This window comes from Canis lupus, chromosome 15 (genome assembly GCF_048164855.1).
Source record: "Canis lupus baileyi chromosome 15, mCanLup2.hap1, whole genome shotgun sequence".
NCBI classification, from domain to species: Eukaryota; Metazoa; Chordata; class Mammalia; order Carnivora; family Canidae; genus Canis; species Canis lupus.
The window spans coordinates 48,630,821-48,648,297 of record NC_132852.1 but is presented as its reverse complement, the minus strand read 5'-3'; the positions used below and the strand labels follow the sequence as shown (position 1 = coordinate 48,648,297).

At 43.8% G+C, this 17,477-nt stretch overlaps 1 protein-coding gene across 4 annotated transcripts in view; it reads left to right on the top strand.

The window, feature by feature from the left end:
* Positions 1–17,477, top strand: part of PGBD2 (piggyBac transposable element derived 2) — an 89,786-nt gene that overhangs the window by 27,410 nt on the left and 44,899 nt on the right. For 3 of the 4 annotated variants that reach the window (XR_012007878.1, XR_012007877.1, XR_012007876.1), the window contains exons 3-4: positions 811–972; positions 11,194–11,307. The gene's annotated coding sequence lies outside the window, so the exon portion shown is untranslated. Of the gene's footprint in view, positions 1–810; positions 973–7,105; positions 7,435–11,193; positions 11,308–17,477 lie in introns of those variants that run through there. The other variant, XR_012007879.1, reaches the window with a different exon arrangement.

Genomic DNA, 17,477 nt, shown 5'->3' with positions numbered 1-17,477 from the left:
CAAGAAGTTATGCCAATCTGTGAGATTCTGGGGCCAGTCGTGCACTCGCTTTTGTCATTGTTCCTTCAACATAGATGCACTGAGGCCCGAGACACCAGGAACCGCAGAGTCATAAGTGCTTGCTCTCAGGACCCGCAGAGACACGGCCCCTCTGGCTCCTAGAACCGGGCGGCCGGAGTCCGAGTGGGCAAGGGGGACAAGCCGGTGACCTGTGGGGCGGTGCACGTACCGCACTTCATCGCCCACCGCAAGGGCTGGCTGTCTGTCACTGCACACAGGTGAGGGAGGGGCCCCTGCCGGGCGGGAGGAAGGACCCATCTCAGCGAGTCACGGCCTCCCCAAACAGGAGATAAACACCTGGGAGAGGCTTGCTTCCACTCCTCCGTATTCAGAGGTTTTATTCTCGGATTTCATACTTGGAGTCCCCGTGGACGGGCCCGAGCACCGCCCTGCACACACCTTCCCCTCCAGGGCTCTGCCTTCTTATTTCCACTCATGCTGCAAACAAGTGTTCTTTTCCCGATGGATTAGTGCCGCATGTTCACAGTTCTGTGCTTTTGGTGGGTGATTCCGCTGCCTTAAAGTAGCCCTAATGCTGAAATGTGAAGCTCGGGAAGGGTGTGAGGTACACACAGAGAAAATAGGCAAGGTAGGTAAGCTTCCTTCAGAGGCCAGGTATAATGCTGTTGGCAGAGTTCAGCGTTAATCCATCATGTGTATTACACGGGGGTCTCTAAGCGGAAACGCAAATGAAACAAGATTATATATTGAGGTGTTGACCACACTGGCCTAACCCTGTGTTTCTTCTAGGAGCAATGGTTCAATTCAATCACTGCGACTGGCTCTGGAACCCCCTGCAGTGTCCTGCTCTTGTGTATTGTGACGGGTTCGGTTCCTGGGTCCAATGGTTGAGGCTGTGCTACGTGACTTCAGGACTATTTCCCTTGGGTGGTCTCTTCTATGATCCTCCCGGTAAGAGCTGGTTTTTATTCAGTCTTTTCCTGCCAACACATTCTTACATGTTTATGGCTTGGAGGTAGGTTAAAATAATGAAGCCTTTATTCCATGATTTATCCTCTATTTTTATATATTTGAAAGATGCTAATTTCACGGTTGGTATTTTGCACATCATAAACTGTCATAGTTACTCATTTGTGAATTTGAGAATTTTTGTAGTTTTTTGTATACAGTTTGGTATTTTTTGATCCATTGCAATGTTGGTGAAATTGTCATGGTTATTCTCTCGTTTTATATTTTAACTATTAGAAAAGATTTATATTTTTTCTTTTTTTTAAAAATTTTTTTTTAATTTATTTATGATAGTCACAGAGAGAGGCAGAGACACAGGCAGAGGGAGAAGCAGGCTCCATGCACCGGGAGCCCGATGTGGGATTCGATCCCGGGTCTCCAGGATCGCGCCCTGGGCCAAAGGCAGGCGCCAAACCGCTGCACCACCCAGGGATCCCAGATTTATATTTTTTCTATTAGTGATCTCACCACTAGATATACTGAGTTGTCTTCTGAGAATTCATTAAGATTATGCAATGAAACCCCATACGTGTTTTAAAGTTTAATCGTATTGTATCATTATATCCTTGATCTCAAACTGTTAGCAGATTGAGAAAAAAGTACATAGTGTGATTTGATCAAATGCCGTGTTTCCATCGCTCTCGCTCACTGTGTCAAGCAAGTGTGGTTCACGGTTTCCCTGTTTACTCGTCACTTTAATTTTAACTTTGTTACACTGCTTTATTCTCTGTCCCCTGCAGCTTTGAGGTTCCCTTTGTTTTGGCCCCCCCTTTATTTTCTGGTCTTTAATCTTTGCATATTATTTCATTACCTTTCTACTATAACTCTTACATCATTCCACTAATGCTCATGCCTCCTTCTCTTTGGATGAAGCACTATAGCAGCAGACTGTTTGCGAGCATCACCGTCGTTTCAGACAACTCTGGGCTTGTGTCTTCGTTCTGTGACTTAGGAATTGTGAGGCCTTTGGCAAGGAGCTTAGAGTTTCTATGTGTAAAAGGAAGTAATAGTAATATTTAGTTCAGAAAGTTGTGAAATTTAAATAACGTGTCATAAATTTTTGAACACTTAGCATACTACTCAACACATTACCTAGAAGGTTTTTTTAAAATGTGATTCAAATATACTATTTTCCTCCAGTCTCCCTCCAAACCCCAAATGGCCAGAACTTGATTTTCCCATGTTGTATTTCTATACAACCTATTGTTCTTTTGAAGGCAGTGTGTCTTCCCAACCCCCACCCCCCGCCACAGCTGCTTTTGTGATTTTCTTTTTGTTTTTCTGTATTTTGATGATCATGTGACCTGTATGTGATGCATGCCTGTGTGTATATGTACACGCTTGTGCTGTGTGTGCCTGTAAGCGCACACGTGTTTTCATTCTGCCTCTTGAATATGGGAGTTGGTGTCTTTCTGCAGTTTGGGATCCTTGGCTGTTCTCTCTCTGGATGTTGCTTCTGTCTGTACCTCTTTTCCTGGGACCTCAAGTACAAGTATGATGGGCCTTTTGCTGTGGACCGTGTGTCTTCTGTTCTTTTCATTGCTTCTTCTGCTTGCTCTTCGGTTTTGGTATTGTCTGTTTGCTCTGTCTCAGAACCCACCAATCTTGTCCTTTCCTATGCCATCTGAGTTTTCTGTTAAGTCATCGATGAATGCTTGATGAAAGATAGTTTATTTTATAGGTCTAGAATATCCATGTGATTTCTTCATATGCATTACACTTTTCTCATTCAGTTCTCCATTGATTGCATCCACTTTTGTCCGTCTTGTTATCTGTTTGTCTTACCACGATGATCTTACTTACTTCGCAGTCTTTGCTTATTTTCATTCTGAATTATTGGTTGCATTTTCCTTCCCATATGTGTTTCTGGTAATTCTTTGGACGTGTGTCTAACATGGTGAATGAAAGAACATCAAGGGTCAGATGGTTTATTTGGTTGGTCGATAGTCCCTTTTTCTCTTTGGTGCATTGAGCTGGCCTTCAGTGCCCCTGTAATTTGTCCGTTTTTCCCCTGTGGACACTCTGTGTTTTGATTGAGACCCACTAGTCAGAAGCGGGCTCTTTGTCCTCAGCACTGGAAGGCCTCACAAGCACTATGCCAGTCCTTTCAGGGATTTCGAGTGTCATACTTAGTCCTATGCCCCGTGCATCTTAGTCATCTGGCACCTCCCACGTGGGTGGGTCTGGGTTTGTGGCAGACCCCTTCTTGCTTGCAGAGGCTCATCCCGTAGGTGCTGCGAGGCCACAGTAAGCTTTGCTCGGTCTTGTCCCCTTCACCTCCCACCTTGCCAAAGCACACGTCCTGTGGGAATGTCAGCCTTGCATCTGGGCCTCCTTGAGTTTCCAGTGTGTCACTGTATGGTGGTCATGATTGATGCTGGTGTCCTCTTCTCCCAGTGGAGCTGATGTCCTGAGCTGAAATTGGCAAGTGGCCTGGGGACAAAATGGTGCCCCGTCATCAGCCTCCTCAGTGAAGGGCTCTCTGTCCTCTGCACAGATCCGTTACCTAGTTCTGGTCATCTGACAGCTTCCTTACTATCGCTGGGAGCACATTTGTGCGTAATCAGCCTTTTCTGGTTGTTGGGATGGAGGCTTTGGCTTGCACCATGTATAAATCTTCTCAGGAAGTGGAAGTCCCCGATTTAATAAAAAGCTTAGAAATTGTGATTTGTTAATATCTTAAAGATGGTAGTGAGCTAGTTCTTGGTAACTGATGATTCACGTATCGAATGCCCCATTACTGCTTTTTGAATTGGATGCAGAGTGTGTTCTTCACTGTACACAAGAATGTGTGAATTTTTTTTTTTTTTTTTTTAGATTTTATTTAAATCCAAGTTAGTTAACATATAGTGTAGTATTAGTTCAGGGGTAGAATGTAGTGATTCATCAGTTGCATATAACACCTAGTGCTCATCACCTCACATGCCCTCCTTAATGCCCATCCCCCAGGTACCCCATCCACCACCCACCTCCCCTCCAGTGACTCTCACTCTGTTTCCTACGATTAAGAGTCTCTTATGGTTTGCCTCCTGCTCTGTTTTTATCTTATTGTATTTTTCCTTCTCTTCTCCATGTCCATCAGTTTTGTTTCTTAAATTCCACATATGAGTGAAATCATATGGTGTTTGTCTTTCTCCGATTGACTTATTTCACTTAGCAGAGTACCTCGAGTTCCATTCATGTTGTTGCAAATGGCAAGATTTCGTTCCTTTTGATGACTGAGTAGTATTCTAGTGTGTGTGTGTGTGTGTGCATGTGTTTGTGCGTGTGTGTGTGTGTGTGTACATACATAACATCATATATACCTACACCACCTCTTCTTTATCTTGGTGAAAGTCTGGGTTATAGATCTTTATCCAAAGTATGAAAAAATAGTGATTTGAAGGGGTACATGCACCCCAATGTTTATCTCAGCAATGTCCATAATAAGCAAAATATGGAAATAATGGGTAATTTGTAGCTATGTTCTTGAAACCACATTTGAGTAGCATTAAGAAAAATTCATATAGCAAATTATAGTCATAATTTATTTCAATGGTTAATTTTAAAAGATCCTAAATTTTGCTTATTTGAACTATTTTTGAGGCTTGACTTAGATGTAAGATTCTCCATAAAGTTGACAGTAGTTCGGTTTGTTGAAGAGTAGTTAATAAGATTTTATCCTCTATCAATATGGATGGAACTGGAGCATGTTACGCTGAGTGAAATAAGTCAATTGGAGAAAAACAATTATATGGTTTTACTCATACGTGGAATATAAGAAACAGCACAGAAGATCATAGGGGAAGGGAGGGAAAACTGAATGGGAAGAAATAAGAGATACTCTTAACTCTGGGAAACTCAGGGCTGCTGGAAGGGAGGTGGGTGGGGGGATGGGGTAACTGGGTGATGGGCATTAAGGAGGGCACATGATGTGATGAGCACTGGGTGTTATGTGCAACTGGTGAATTATTGAACACTACATCTGAAACTAATGATGTATGATATGTTGGCTTACTGAATCTAATTTAATTTTTTTTAAATCTAATTTTAAAAACTAGCTAGGAAATTTCTTTTACAGTTTACTCAGTATTTATTTACAATTTATATAGAAAGCTTCTTCATATTAGTGTTAAAATGTAATGTTCAAAATGTGATAAACACAGCATAGAAACTTTGGGAGGGATGAGAAATACATCCATGATCCTGATTCTGGTGATAGTTCATAGGCATACATATATGTCAAATCTTACCAAATTGTACACTTTAAATATATGCAGGTTTGTGTATATTAATTAAACTCCAATAAAGCAATTGGATACACAAAGTTAATGTATTTAGAGAAGAGCACAAAAATGAAAGAAGAGGACATAAATTTGGTGTAATGAAGTAAGTATGTTTCTTGGAGAAATAAAATGGCCATAATTCCACTTTGTCATGCAAAGCAATAATATAATGTTTTATTAGGCCTAAGAAAAGGTCTTGTAGATAAAGCTGTATTATACTTCATTACTATAATGTATGAAGAAAAATTACTGAACACATGCAAAATAAAAAAATGCAAGCATCAGAACTTGCTGAATTGCAATATTCAGGAGATGTCTGAATTCAGGAGCATAATTTTGAGAAATGTTACCATCACCACTACCTGTGGAAAAACACAAACACTGATGACTCTGAGTTGAAAAATGTGTTAGAAGAATTAGCCTATGAATATAAACAGGATTTAGAAATTCCTTAACTAATTGCTTTCAGTTATAATCCCTTTTGTGGTATATAACAAAAAGCTATGCCTATAGAAATCCAAGAGAGCTTTTTGAATAAATATGAAATTAAAATTATGTATTAGAAAAAATGATATATACACACCCTTCATACAAATAGGAAACCCATGTCAATGTTTTAATCAACTCATTAATGAGGGAACCTGCTGGGTGACAATGCAGGTTCTGGAAGGATGTAAGAAAGTGGATTAATAAGTGAAAGAAGGAATTCTAAAAATAAGATTGTCAAATTGGATACAAAATTGATTAATGAACTACAAGGCAATAAATCCAAACCTTTAGGGTAATCTTTTCTGTAAACACAAAGTATAACATCTCTCCTCATCAGTTTTCTATAAATTATTCTGTAACTTGATAGAATTGTAGAAAGAGGTTCCAAGTCAAGCTGCATTATATTGTTAGGGGCCGAGGCCTCTTCAGTGGGCTTGTTGGGCATTAAAATGTTATGCAAGCAGCTTTCTGCCCAAATTCCAAGTTTTAAGTATTCCTGAACATTGGAGAGGCATTGCAACCATATAAGCCAAATGTTAATAAAATATTTTCTGCCAACAGTTGGTTGGCTTCTTGGAAGCTGTTGACAGAAGCTTGTTTAGTGAGGTACTTGGTAAGAAGGATTTTTTTTTTCTGGCTAAAGAATAGTTATTTATTTATTTTCCTTTTTTGACCAGTTTATTTCACTTAGCATAATGTCTTCTACAGTTTATCCATGCTGTAGCATATGTTAGAATTTCCCTCCTCTTTATGACTGGATAATATTTTGTTATGTGTATTAGCACATTTTGTTTATTCATTCATCTGCCATTGGTACTTTATTGCTCCGACCTATGACTATTGTGAATAATGCTGTTATGAACATGGATATACAAATATTTGAGTGTTTCCTTTTAAATATTTTGGGTATACACCCTAAAAAGGAGTTTCTGGATCAAAGAATGGTATTTTAAAGATTGGATTTTACTAAGGAAGAAGGAAAGCCATTGGAGGGTTTTGAGCAAGGTGGTGACATGATCTGGATGTGTTTTAGAAGGATCCCTTTGGCTTTGTGTGGGGATGAGATTCTGGGGACCAAAAGGGAAGCCACCAGACACATCCCAGAAATCCATGCAGGAAAATGTAGCTCACCCAGAATAAGAGCCCAGGAAAGGTGAGAATTGATTGGCCTCTAAGGTGGAGCCAAATAGATTTGCTGACATATTTCCTATAGTCACACAAATGTAAGGCAAATATCCCAACTTCCTTTGGTTAGAGATGTTAAATGTTCAATAATGCAAAAGGTTATTTCCTGGGAGTATACATGTTTCTGATGCTTGCAGAAAAGAGGATCAAGATTCCAATGGAAGTATAACCACAAAAATGAGCTGGGACCTAAGGAATCATCTAGCCCCACAGGTGACAACCTACAAGGCTTGGCCATTGAACTCTTAACTCTTAACTCTTAACTTCCTACTTTGCTGGTAACTCTTGGCTTTGGGATGATCCTTCCTTTCACGACTAGTTATCAGTGCTCATAGAGTCTTCTCATCCTGACACCTGACACAGCCCATCCAGGCAATAATCACATAACAGAGAAGTCTCCATAAAGGTCCCAATCCACACAACAGGAGTCCATATTCTCTTTCCGTTTACAGGTGCTGAACTGTTTACAGAGAACTGTAGTCATATTGCATGTGAAGCTTACAAACACTTTGAAGTGTAACACATTAATAGTTAAATTGCATAACGTGGTAGCAAATATTATACAGCATTACCATGTCATTTGTATGTTAAATAAAGTTACTGTGATATCTAAAGGAGATTCCACACATATTCAGGTGGCAAATGTCAAAGTGCCAGTACTTATAGCCTTAGAAAATGACCTAACACTAGTTGCAATCCTTCCCATAATTTTTCCAGCTATAAAATCTATTTACATTAAGTGTGTTCACTTTCAGATATGAAGAAGTCCAGTGTGGTCTAAGTTACATATTCAATCATATGTCCCATTCAAAGCCTCTCTCCTCTTCCAACTTTAGCTCTGTCCTAACACTATCTCTCCCTTCTTTTTTTTTTTTTTAAAGAAATTATTTATTTATTCATGAGAGACACAGAGAAGCAGAGAGAGAAGTAGGCTCCATTCAGGGAGCCTGATGTGGCACTCAATTCCAGGAACTCAGGATCACGACCTGAACCAAAGGCAGATGCCCAACTGCTGAGCCATCCAGGCATCCCATTACCTCTCCCTTCAATGATTCTCACCTCCTGCTATTCACACTCTTGTGCAATCCCCACCCACACAAAATACCTCTGACTTCTATAAGGGTATTGCAGAAATGATGGCATATGACTTTCAAGGCTAGGGTATAAAAGATATTTTGGCTTTTGACATGTGCTTTTGACTTGCTTGCTCTCAGGATGCCAGCAATCATGTCTTCTTTTTTTTTTAAAGGATTTTATTCATCCATTCATGAAAGGCACACACACACACACACACACACACACACACAGAGAGAGAGAGAGAGAGAGAGAGAGAGGCAGAGGGAAAAGCAGGCTCCATGCAGGGAGCCCGACATGGGACTCGATACTGGGTCTCTAGGATCATGCCCCGGGCCAAAGGCAGGCATTAGACTGCTGAGCCACCCGGGCTGCCCCAGCAATCATGTCTTAAACACACTCAATGGAGAGTTCCATGTAGTGAAGAACTGAGGTCTCCTGCCAACACCCAGCACCAACTCACCAGGCACATGAATGAGTCACCTAAGTAGCAGATTCTCCAGCCCCAGTCAAGCCTTCAGATGACTGCAGCCCCAACCAACATCTAGACTGAGCCAGTCAAACATCCACTTTATTTATTTGCTGCTTCTGGCTTCTTCAGGGTCAAATTAGATGAAGAAGGATCAGAGAAGATGGGACTAATTACTTACCTAATTGGTGCTATTGCAATTTGGCTGCCAGTGCATCCCAAAGACTGGTTCTCTTGTTAGGACTCAGGTTATGAGTTATTTAAGAGGCTCTACTCAGACCCTAACCTGGGCAACATACTGTTTGCCTCTGCTCTTAAAACACCATCCCCCCTCAGCAACTGCCCATGGTGGAGGAACTCACAGTTTCCTTTTGCTGAGATCCCCTCATGCTAGCAGGCTTCCTTTTGGGACAGCCTACTTATAAGATCACCACAAACCCAGTTATCACTTTTGACATCCATTTAACCATTTAACACATGTAAACTTGCAATGCAAGGTGGTGGTTATGTAGGCAGCTCCCCCATTGCCTTCTACTTTAGGAGAGAAGGAAGCACTGGTTTCTAGGCTCATGGATGCTCCCAGATTCCAGGACACACATATCAAGCTCTCCTAAGAACCTTCTCGCCAATCTATACACCAGGCTTCATTCATGCTGAATCTAATGAGTTTTTGCAGTTCATTATCAACCAGCAAGGGAGGGAAATGACCTTTTCCCCTTCTTGTAAAGACCCCCAATCTTTTGAAATTATATTGCTGAAGCTCTCTTCTTTTTTTTTTTTTTTTTTTTTGCTGAAGTTCTCTTCTATTGGCCTTAAGGCGAGTTAGTAATCCTTCCTTCTTGTGGCTTGGAATGTAGGAAAAGATCCTCAGAGACTATCTATCTCTATTGGAAGCTTGCATAACAGAACTTAGAACTACAGTCTGGTTTGCCTTCAGAAGAGGGTTGTACTCCTACAATAACGCCTATAATTTATTGCTCTTGCTCACTGGTTGGTATGTTAATTCAAATGTAAATGGAGTTGAGGAAGACACACATTGAACTTGGCATGTTTCAGGCAATTCATAGATATCACTATTACTGTTTTGTGTGAGGAGCCAGACTGCATAGTGGGTTCCTTTTACAAGAAGTATTGATTCAGTTTCAAAATGTAATAAAAATATATAAAATACAAAAATAAGATTTTGTCTTATAATCATGCTACCTTTATATGACAACTAGACTTTTTGTATTCTTGTTTTTTCCATGTTTGTCCTTTCCAACTTTGGAAAAGTACCTTTGGGAAAGGAAAATGCATAAAATTTTAAGTCAGACGAATCTGGATTCAAAATCTGTTCTCCCACTTGCTTATTAAATTAACCTCAGCTCTCTGAGCCTCTTGTTATTTCAAGACAATAATGTTTATTTTGAAAGATTTTTGTAAGTATAAAAGATGAGGTAAGTGCTTAGAATAGCATCTGGGAAAGAAGCACTCAACAATGTGCAGCTAGTACCAGTTATTGTCATTATGAACATATACAAAGTTTTTATACAGTTGAATTATAATGTACGTTGATTTTGAGTTCTAATTTTCTTATTTACCTAAACTTGTTTCAAAAGTGTTTTCTGAGATGCCTGGGTGGCTCAGTGGTTGAGCATCTGCCTTTGGCTCAGGTAGAGATCCCAGGATCCTAGGATCAAGTCCTGCATCAGGCTCCTGCAAGGAGTCTGCTTCTCCCTCTGCTTATGTCTCTGCCTCTCTCTGTGTGTCTCTCATGAATAAATAAATAAAATCTTTTAAAAAACAATACAAAATGTTTTCCATGACAACCATATTTTTTGTTTTAATGACTAAAATATTCCAGCATATTGATATTTTATAATTCATATGCATTTCTCTATTCCTTAAAATTTAGGGTATTTTTAGCTTAACACTTTTTTATTTTTGGCAGTTTCAAATTATGTGCTATCAACCTCTTCATACATATAGTCCTTGTTTCTTATTTTAAGTTACTTTTCTGAGACAAAACTCCAGTTGTGGAATTACCAAAGTGGGTCAGAGTGCATGAATATTTTTATAGTTCTTGATATATAATCCCTACTGGAATATAGGGCACTGTTGAAATTATTTCTTTCCTGTGAGACCCTTCTGTTGGCTAGGCATTCTCTGGCTCAGTTGTACATTTAGCAGCAATAGCTGCCAAGGACAGAAAGCACCACAATTCCGTAATAGGTTCTGTCTGTATCTGAGGACAGGTTGGCCTTCAAGTATGATTGGAGATGTCAGATGCTATCACTGAATGGAGCTCCTTCCGGGGAAGATCTAAATTGAATTGATGCAGATACAATTTCTTGGTGTGGTTTCTGGCATGTGCCATGAATTGCCCTTGTGTACCTACAGGGAAGTAACAGTGAGGGAGAGGTAAGAGATTGGATTGGAGATGCAAGCAGGAATCAGATTGTGCAAGGCTTCCAGGCTTCTAGGCTTGATTTTATTCTGCACATATTATGGACGAATTGTGTCCCCCTCCAATTCGTATGTTGAAATTCTAGTTCTCAGTGTGACTATATTTAGAGATAGAGTCATTAGGAGGTAAGTAAGGGTGAATGAGGTCCAAGGGTAGGGCCCTAATCTACTAGGACTGCTGGTCTGCTGAGAATGAAAAGAGATCTCTTCCTCTCCATTTCCCTCCTCACATTACAGAGGAAAGGCCATGTGAGGATTTGGTGTGAAGGCAGCAATCTGCAAGCCAAGAGAGCTCTGGCCAGGAACTGGATCAGCCAGCACCTTGATCTGGGAATTCTAGCCTCCAGAACTGTGAGAAAATAAATTTCTGTTGTTTAACCACCCAGTCTATGGTACTTTATTATGGCAGCCGAGGCTGACTCATCCAGTGTGTCATAGTAAGTTATTGAAAGCTGTGAGCAAGAAAATGATGGGATCTGATGTGCAGCCAAGAAGCTGCTACCACTGAAGCAAAGCAGCAGATGAAATCAGAAAGGTGAAAGAGTTCTAAATTTATATAAGACCACATGGGACCAATGTAAGGAGGGTTTTGAGTAGAGAAATAATGGGACTTGACTCAATGGTTGAATAAATTATCCTAGTTAGAGGGCCCAGCAAGAAGAGAAGCAGATGCAGTGGCCATCAGGCAAGAAATGGTATGGTCTAGACCAGAGAAGTAGCAGATTTGGCACACCTACTCCATCCTCGGGGCTCAAATCCATCACCAGCCTTTTCTGCTGAGTGGCAAGTCCCATACTTGCACAAAATGAAAAGCAAGCTCCAATAGTACACTTTCAACATTTCGGTCATAACTGTATAGCCACTGCCTAGTGCCTAATGTGTATGAAATATTCAATAACTATTTGTTGAATGAATAAACTAGGAAAAAAACTAAAAAAATAGCCAGAAAATCATCACCACTGAGGAAAAGACTATGTTTAACCAATTATCTGACCCTGATAATGGTATAAATTCTTCTGGCAACATCTCAATTGTTGCCTTTAGATTCCTATAATATGCTCCTAGCTTCTCCTAATAACCAGCATGTCCTAGTGGTTAGTGTTTTGGTGTGGACACTTTGATTTCTAACCTGATGCCCAGACTTTTTTTTTTTTTTAATAAATTTATTTTTTGGGATCCCTGGGTGGCGCAGCGGTTTAGCGCCTGCCTTTGGCCCGGGGCACGATCCTGGAGACCTGGAATCGAATCCCACGTCCGGCTTCTGGTGCATAGAGCCTGCTTCTCCCTCTGCCTGTGTCTCTGCGTCTCTCTCTCTCTCGCTGTGACTATCACTAAAAAAAAAAAAAAAGAAATTTTATTGGTGTTCAATTTACCAACATACAGAATAACACCCAGTGCTCATCCCATCAAGTGCCCCCCCTCAGTGCCCGTCACCCATTCACCCCCACCCCCCGCCCTCCTCCCCTTCCACCACCCCTAGTTCGTTTCCCAGAATTAGGAGTCTTTATGTTCTGTCTCCCTTTCTGATATTTCCCACACACTTCTTCTCCCTTCCCTTATATTCCCTTTCACTATTATTTATATTCCCCAAATGAATGAGAACATACCCTGTTTGTCCTTCTCTGATTTGCTTACTTCACTCAGCATAATACCCTCCAGTTCCATCCACTTCGAAGCAAATGGTGGGTATTTGTCGTTTCTAATGGCTGAGTAATATTCCATTGTATACATAAACCACATCTTCTTTATCCATTCATCTTTCGAAGGACACCGAGGCTCCTTCCACAGTTTGGCTATTGTGGACATTGCTGCTAGAAACATCGGGGTGCAGGTGTCCCGGCGTTTCATTGCATCTGTATCTTTGGGGTAAATCCCCAGCAGTGCAATTGCTGGGTCATAGGGCAGGTCTATTTTTAACTGTTTGAGGAACCTCCACACAGTTTTCCAGAGTGGCTGCACCAGTTCACATTCCCACCAACAGTGTAAGAGGGTTCCCCTTTCTCCGCATCCTCTCCAACATTTGTGGTTTCCTGCCTTGTTAATGTTCCCCATTTTCACTGGTGTGGGGTGGTATCTCATTGTGGTTTTTTTTTTTTTTTTTTAATTTATTTATTCATAGAGACACAGCTAGAGAGAGAGGCAGAGACACAGGCAGAGGGAGAAGCAGGCTCCATGCAGGGAACCCAATGTGGGACTCGATCCCGGGTCTCCAGGATCACGCCTTTAGGCTGCAGGCGGCGCTAAACCGCTGCGCCACCGGGGCTGCCCCTCATTGTGGTTTTGATTTGTATTTCCCTGATTGATGCCCAGACTTTGTACCTGCATCTTGCAGTCTCCTCCAGCTAGCCAACAGAATCAAAACAGGTCCCCAAATGGCCCATGATCCTTCTTACATTACTGACTTGACAAGCTATCTCTTTGCCTGAAACAACCTCTGCCCTACTAAGCCTTCTTAGTAAACCCACACTGACTCTTTTTTTTAAAGATTTTATTTATTTATTCATGAGACACAGAGAGAGATAGATAGAGAGAGAGAGAGAGATTGAGGCAGAGACACCAGAGGGAGAAGCAGGCCCCACACAGGTAGCCCAATGTGGGACCCGATCCTGGGACTCCAGGATCATGCCGTGGGCTGAAGGCAGGCACTAAACTGCTGAGCCACCTAGGGGTCCCCCACACTGACTCTTTAATTCCATTTATCTCCTACAGGAAGGTGGTTATTTTTTTAAATTTAAATTCAATTTGCCAACATATAGTGTAACACTCAGTGCTCATCCCATCAAGTGCTCTTCTTAGTGCCCATCATCCAGTCATCCCATCTCCCCATCCACCTCCCCTTCTGCAAGCCTTTGTTTCTTTCCCAGAAGTCTCTCATGGTTTGTCTCCCTCTCTTACTTTTTCCCTCTCAGTTCGACTCCTTTCCCTTATAGCTCCTTTCACCATTTCTTATATTCCACATATGAATGAAACCATATGATGATTGTCCTTCTCAAATTGACTTATTTCACTCAGCATAATACCCTCCAGTTCCATCCATGTTATATGTAAATGGTAGGTACTCATCCTTCCTGATGGCTGAGTAATATTCCATTGTATATATAGATATCTTCTTTATGCAGTCATCTGTCAATGGACATCAAGGCTCCTTCCACAGTTTGACTATTGTGGACATTGCTGCTATGAACATTGGGATGCAAGTGTCACGGCGTTTCACTACATCAGTCTCTTTGGAGTAAATACCCAGGAGTGCCATTGCTGGGTCATACGGTAGCTCTATTTTTAACTTCTTGAGGAACCTCCACACTGTTTTCCACAGTGGCTGTACCAGCTTGCATTCCTACCCAGAGTACATGAGGGTTCCCCTTTCTCCACATCCTGTCCAACATGTGTTGTCTCCTGTCTTGTTACTTTTAGCCATCCTCACTGATGTGAGGTGATATCTCATTGTGTTTTTTTTTTTTATAATACATTTCTTTTTTATTGGTGTCAATTTGCCAACATACAGAATAACACCCAGTGCTCATCCCGTCAAGTGCGACTCTCAGTGCCCATCACCCATTCACCCCCACCCCCCGCCCTCCTCCCCTTCCACCACCCCTAGTTCGTTTCCCAGAGTTAGGAGTCTTCATGTTCTGTCTCCCTTTCTGATATTTCCCACACATTTCTTCTCCCTTCCCTTATATTCCCTTTCACTATTATTTATATTCCCCAAATGAATGAGAACATATAATGTTTGTGCTTCTCCGATTGACTTAATTCACTCAGCATAATACCCTCCAGTTCCATCCACGTCAAAGCAAATGGTGGGTATTTGTCGTTTCTAATGGCTGAGGAATATTCCATTGTATACATAAACCACATCTTCTTTATCCATTCATCTTTCGAAGGACACCGAGGCTCCTTCCACAGTTTGGCTATCGTGGACATTGCTGCTAGAAACATCGGGGTGCAGGTGTCCCGGCGTTTCATTGCATCTGTATCTTTGGGGTAAATCCCCAGCAGTGCAATTGCTGGGTCGTAGGGCAGGTCTATTTTTAACTCTTTGAGGAAGCTCCACACTTTTCCAGAGTGGCTGCACCAGTTCACATTCCCACCAACAGTGTGAGAGGGTTCCCTTTTCTCCGCATCCTCTCCAACATTTGTGGTTTCCTGCCTTGTTAATGTTCCCCATTCTCACTGGTGTGAGGTGGTATCTCATTGTGGTTTTGATTTGTATTTCCCTGATGGCAAGTGATGCAGAGCATTTTCTCATGTGCATGTTGGCCATGTCTATGTCTTCCTCTGTGAGATTTCTGTTCATGTCTTTTGCCCATTTCATGATTGGATTGTTTGTTTCTTTGGGTTGAGTTTAAGAAGTTCTTTATAGATCTTGGAAACTAGCCCTTTATCTGATACGTCATTTGCAAACATCTTCTCCCATTCTGTAGGTTGTCTTTGAGTTTTGTTGACTGTATCCTTCGCTGTGCAAAAGCTTCTTATCTTGATGAAGTCCCAATAGTTCATTTTTGCTCTTGTTTCTTTTGCCTTCGTGGATGTATCTTGCAAGAACTTACTGTGGCCGAGTTCAAAAAGGGTGTTGCCCGTGTTCTCTAGGATTTTGATACAAGTTACTCAATTAGCCGCGCTGCGCGCCCGGCGGCGGAGCTCCGCCCCCCGTGGGCGGGGCTAACGCAGGCGGACCCAATTAGTCCGTCCGTCATTAACAAACGATCCCTTGACCTTCCTAGAGGAGCGCCACGCACAGCAAGGCCCAATCAGAGGCCGCGGCTGGGGCGGGGGCGGGGGCGGGGCTGGGCAAGCGCCTTCGCACCTCCCAGCCTCTCGCCGCGGCCGGCGGAGCCTCGCGGGCTTGGGCAGGCCCCGCCCCCTGGCCAGGCGCGGCGGCGATTGGGCGGCGCGCTCCTCGCCGGGGCCTCAGCTGCGGGGAGAGGGCGGGCGGGGGCGGGGGCGGGGCCTGAGGCTGAGGTGGGCCGGCGCCGGCGGGGTGGGCGGGGGCCGGAGAGAGCGGCGGGGACGCGAGGGCGGGCTGGGGCGCAGCCTTCCCGGGGCGAGCAACGTCCAGAGCCGGGGCCCGAGCTGCTGCCCTGCCTGCCCGCGCCCCGGCGCTACCTCATGCTGCCCGCGCCCGTGCTGGGCTCGGCCGAGACCCCGCCGCCCGTCCCCGCCCCCGGCTCGCCGGTCAGCGGCTCTTCGCCGTTCGCCACCCAAGGTGAGAGGCGGCCGAGGTGGGCGCGCGGGGGGGAGGGGAGCCCGGGGCGCCCGGGGAGCCCGAGGAGCCTGAGGAGCGGCCCCCCTCCGGGGCAGGAGGCGGGCGCCCGGGTGCGGCGCGACCCGCTGTCACGTCGCCGCCGCCGGGGGTGCGCGGCGGGGGAGGGGCGAGGAGGAGGGTCCGCGTCGGCGGCGGCGGCCGCGCGCCCCGCGAGCCACTTCCCCGGGCGCCGAGGGCTTGGCGGCGGCGGCTCCGCGTTCTCCTCCGGGGCTGGAGGAGCGCGCCCCGCACTCTGGAAACCTGGGCTGGAGCGGGCTGCGCCGCGTCGCTCGGCTGCTTGGCCCGCTGCGTCCGGCTCACTGCTCTGCCCTCTGCCTCCCCCGGAGCTTTGTCCCGGTCGGTGCGGCCCTCATCACCCGGTTCGGACCCACGTCATTTGAGCCGGGGGTGGTGGGCGGTGGGTGAAGACGAAGCGACGGGGACTTTTCTTCGGGGAGACGCGTGGCAGATCCGGATGCTGTTTTCTGTCCTGCACGTATGTTTCGGCTTCTTTGACGCGTCTCCCCGATTTCTCTCCCTTCTGCCGGGACGGAGGGACCCAGAGAGACGGTATGTGGTTGTGTGTGTGTGTGTGTTTGCATTGGAAGGTTTTCTTTCGCAACGGTAAAGGGTAAAGAGAAATAGAAGGGAGTGATTTTTTTTGGGGGGGGGCGGGCGGCCCGCAGGATTTTCTTGTATTTTGTAGACGACAGCTGGGTAATGAGGACGTTGCTGTTCTCTTTGGTGGTGCATTTGTTACTGGGTAATGAGACTTTCGACAGGTCGTTCCCATTGCGAGCGTTAACAGGTTTGAGACCTTTAAAAAGTGAGTCAGAGTAAGCGCAGTAAGCATCCTAGGAGAATGAGGATTGTAAATTGCGACTTTGCGGATTCGGGAGCACCTACCTCCTTTTCAAAAATAGAGAGTAATTAGAAAGGGAATGATGCTTTTTTTTTTTTTTTTTTGAATGATTCGTTTTTGATGTATACTTTCAGAGGGTCTGGTTGATTAAGTTTGAGATAAAATGCTAATTAAGTAATTGAGCCTATGTTAAGGGGTATATGAAATCGGTGCTATAGACAGACAGTAGTGTTAGACTCTGCATTTGATTCTGTGTTTGGAACAGTATCTGGCCTAGGGAGCCAGTTTTCCAGCGGTCTCTCAGTTTCTGCAGGTCGTGCCAGGGAGGTACTGTGACTGCCCTTTGTTTCTGTTTTTGAAAGATGTTTGTATAAGGATCAGCCTTGGAAGATAGAGATAGTGTCTTCCACC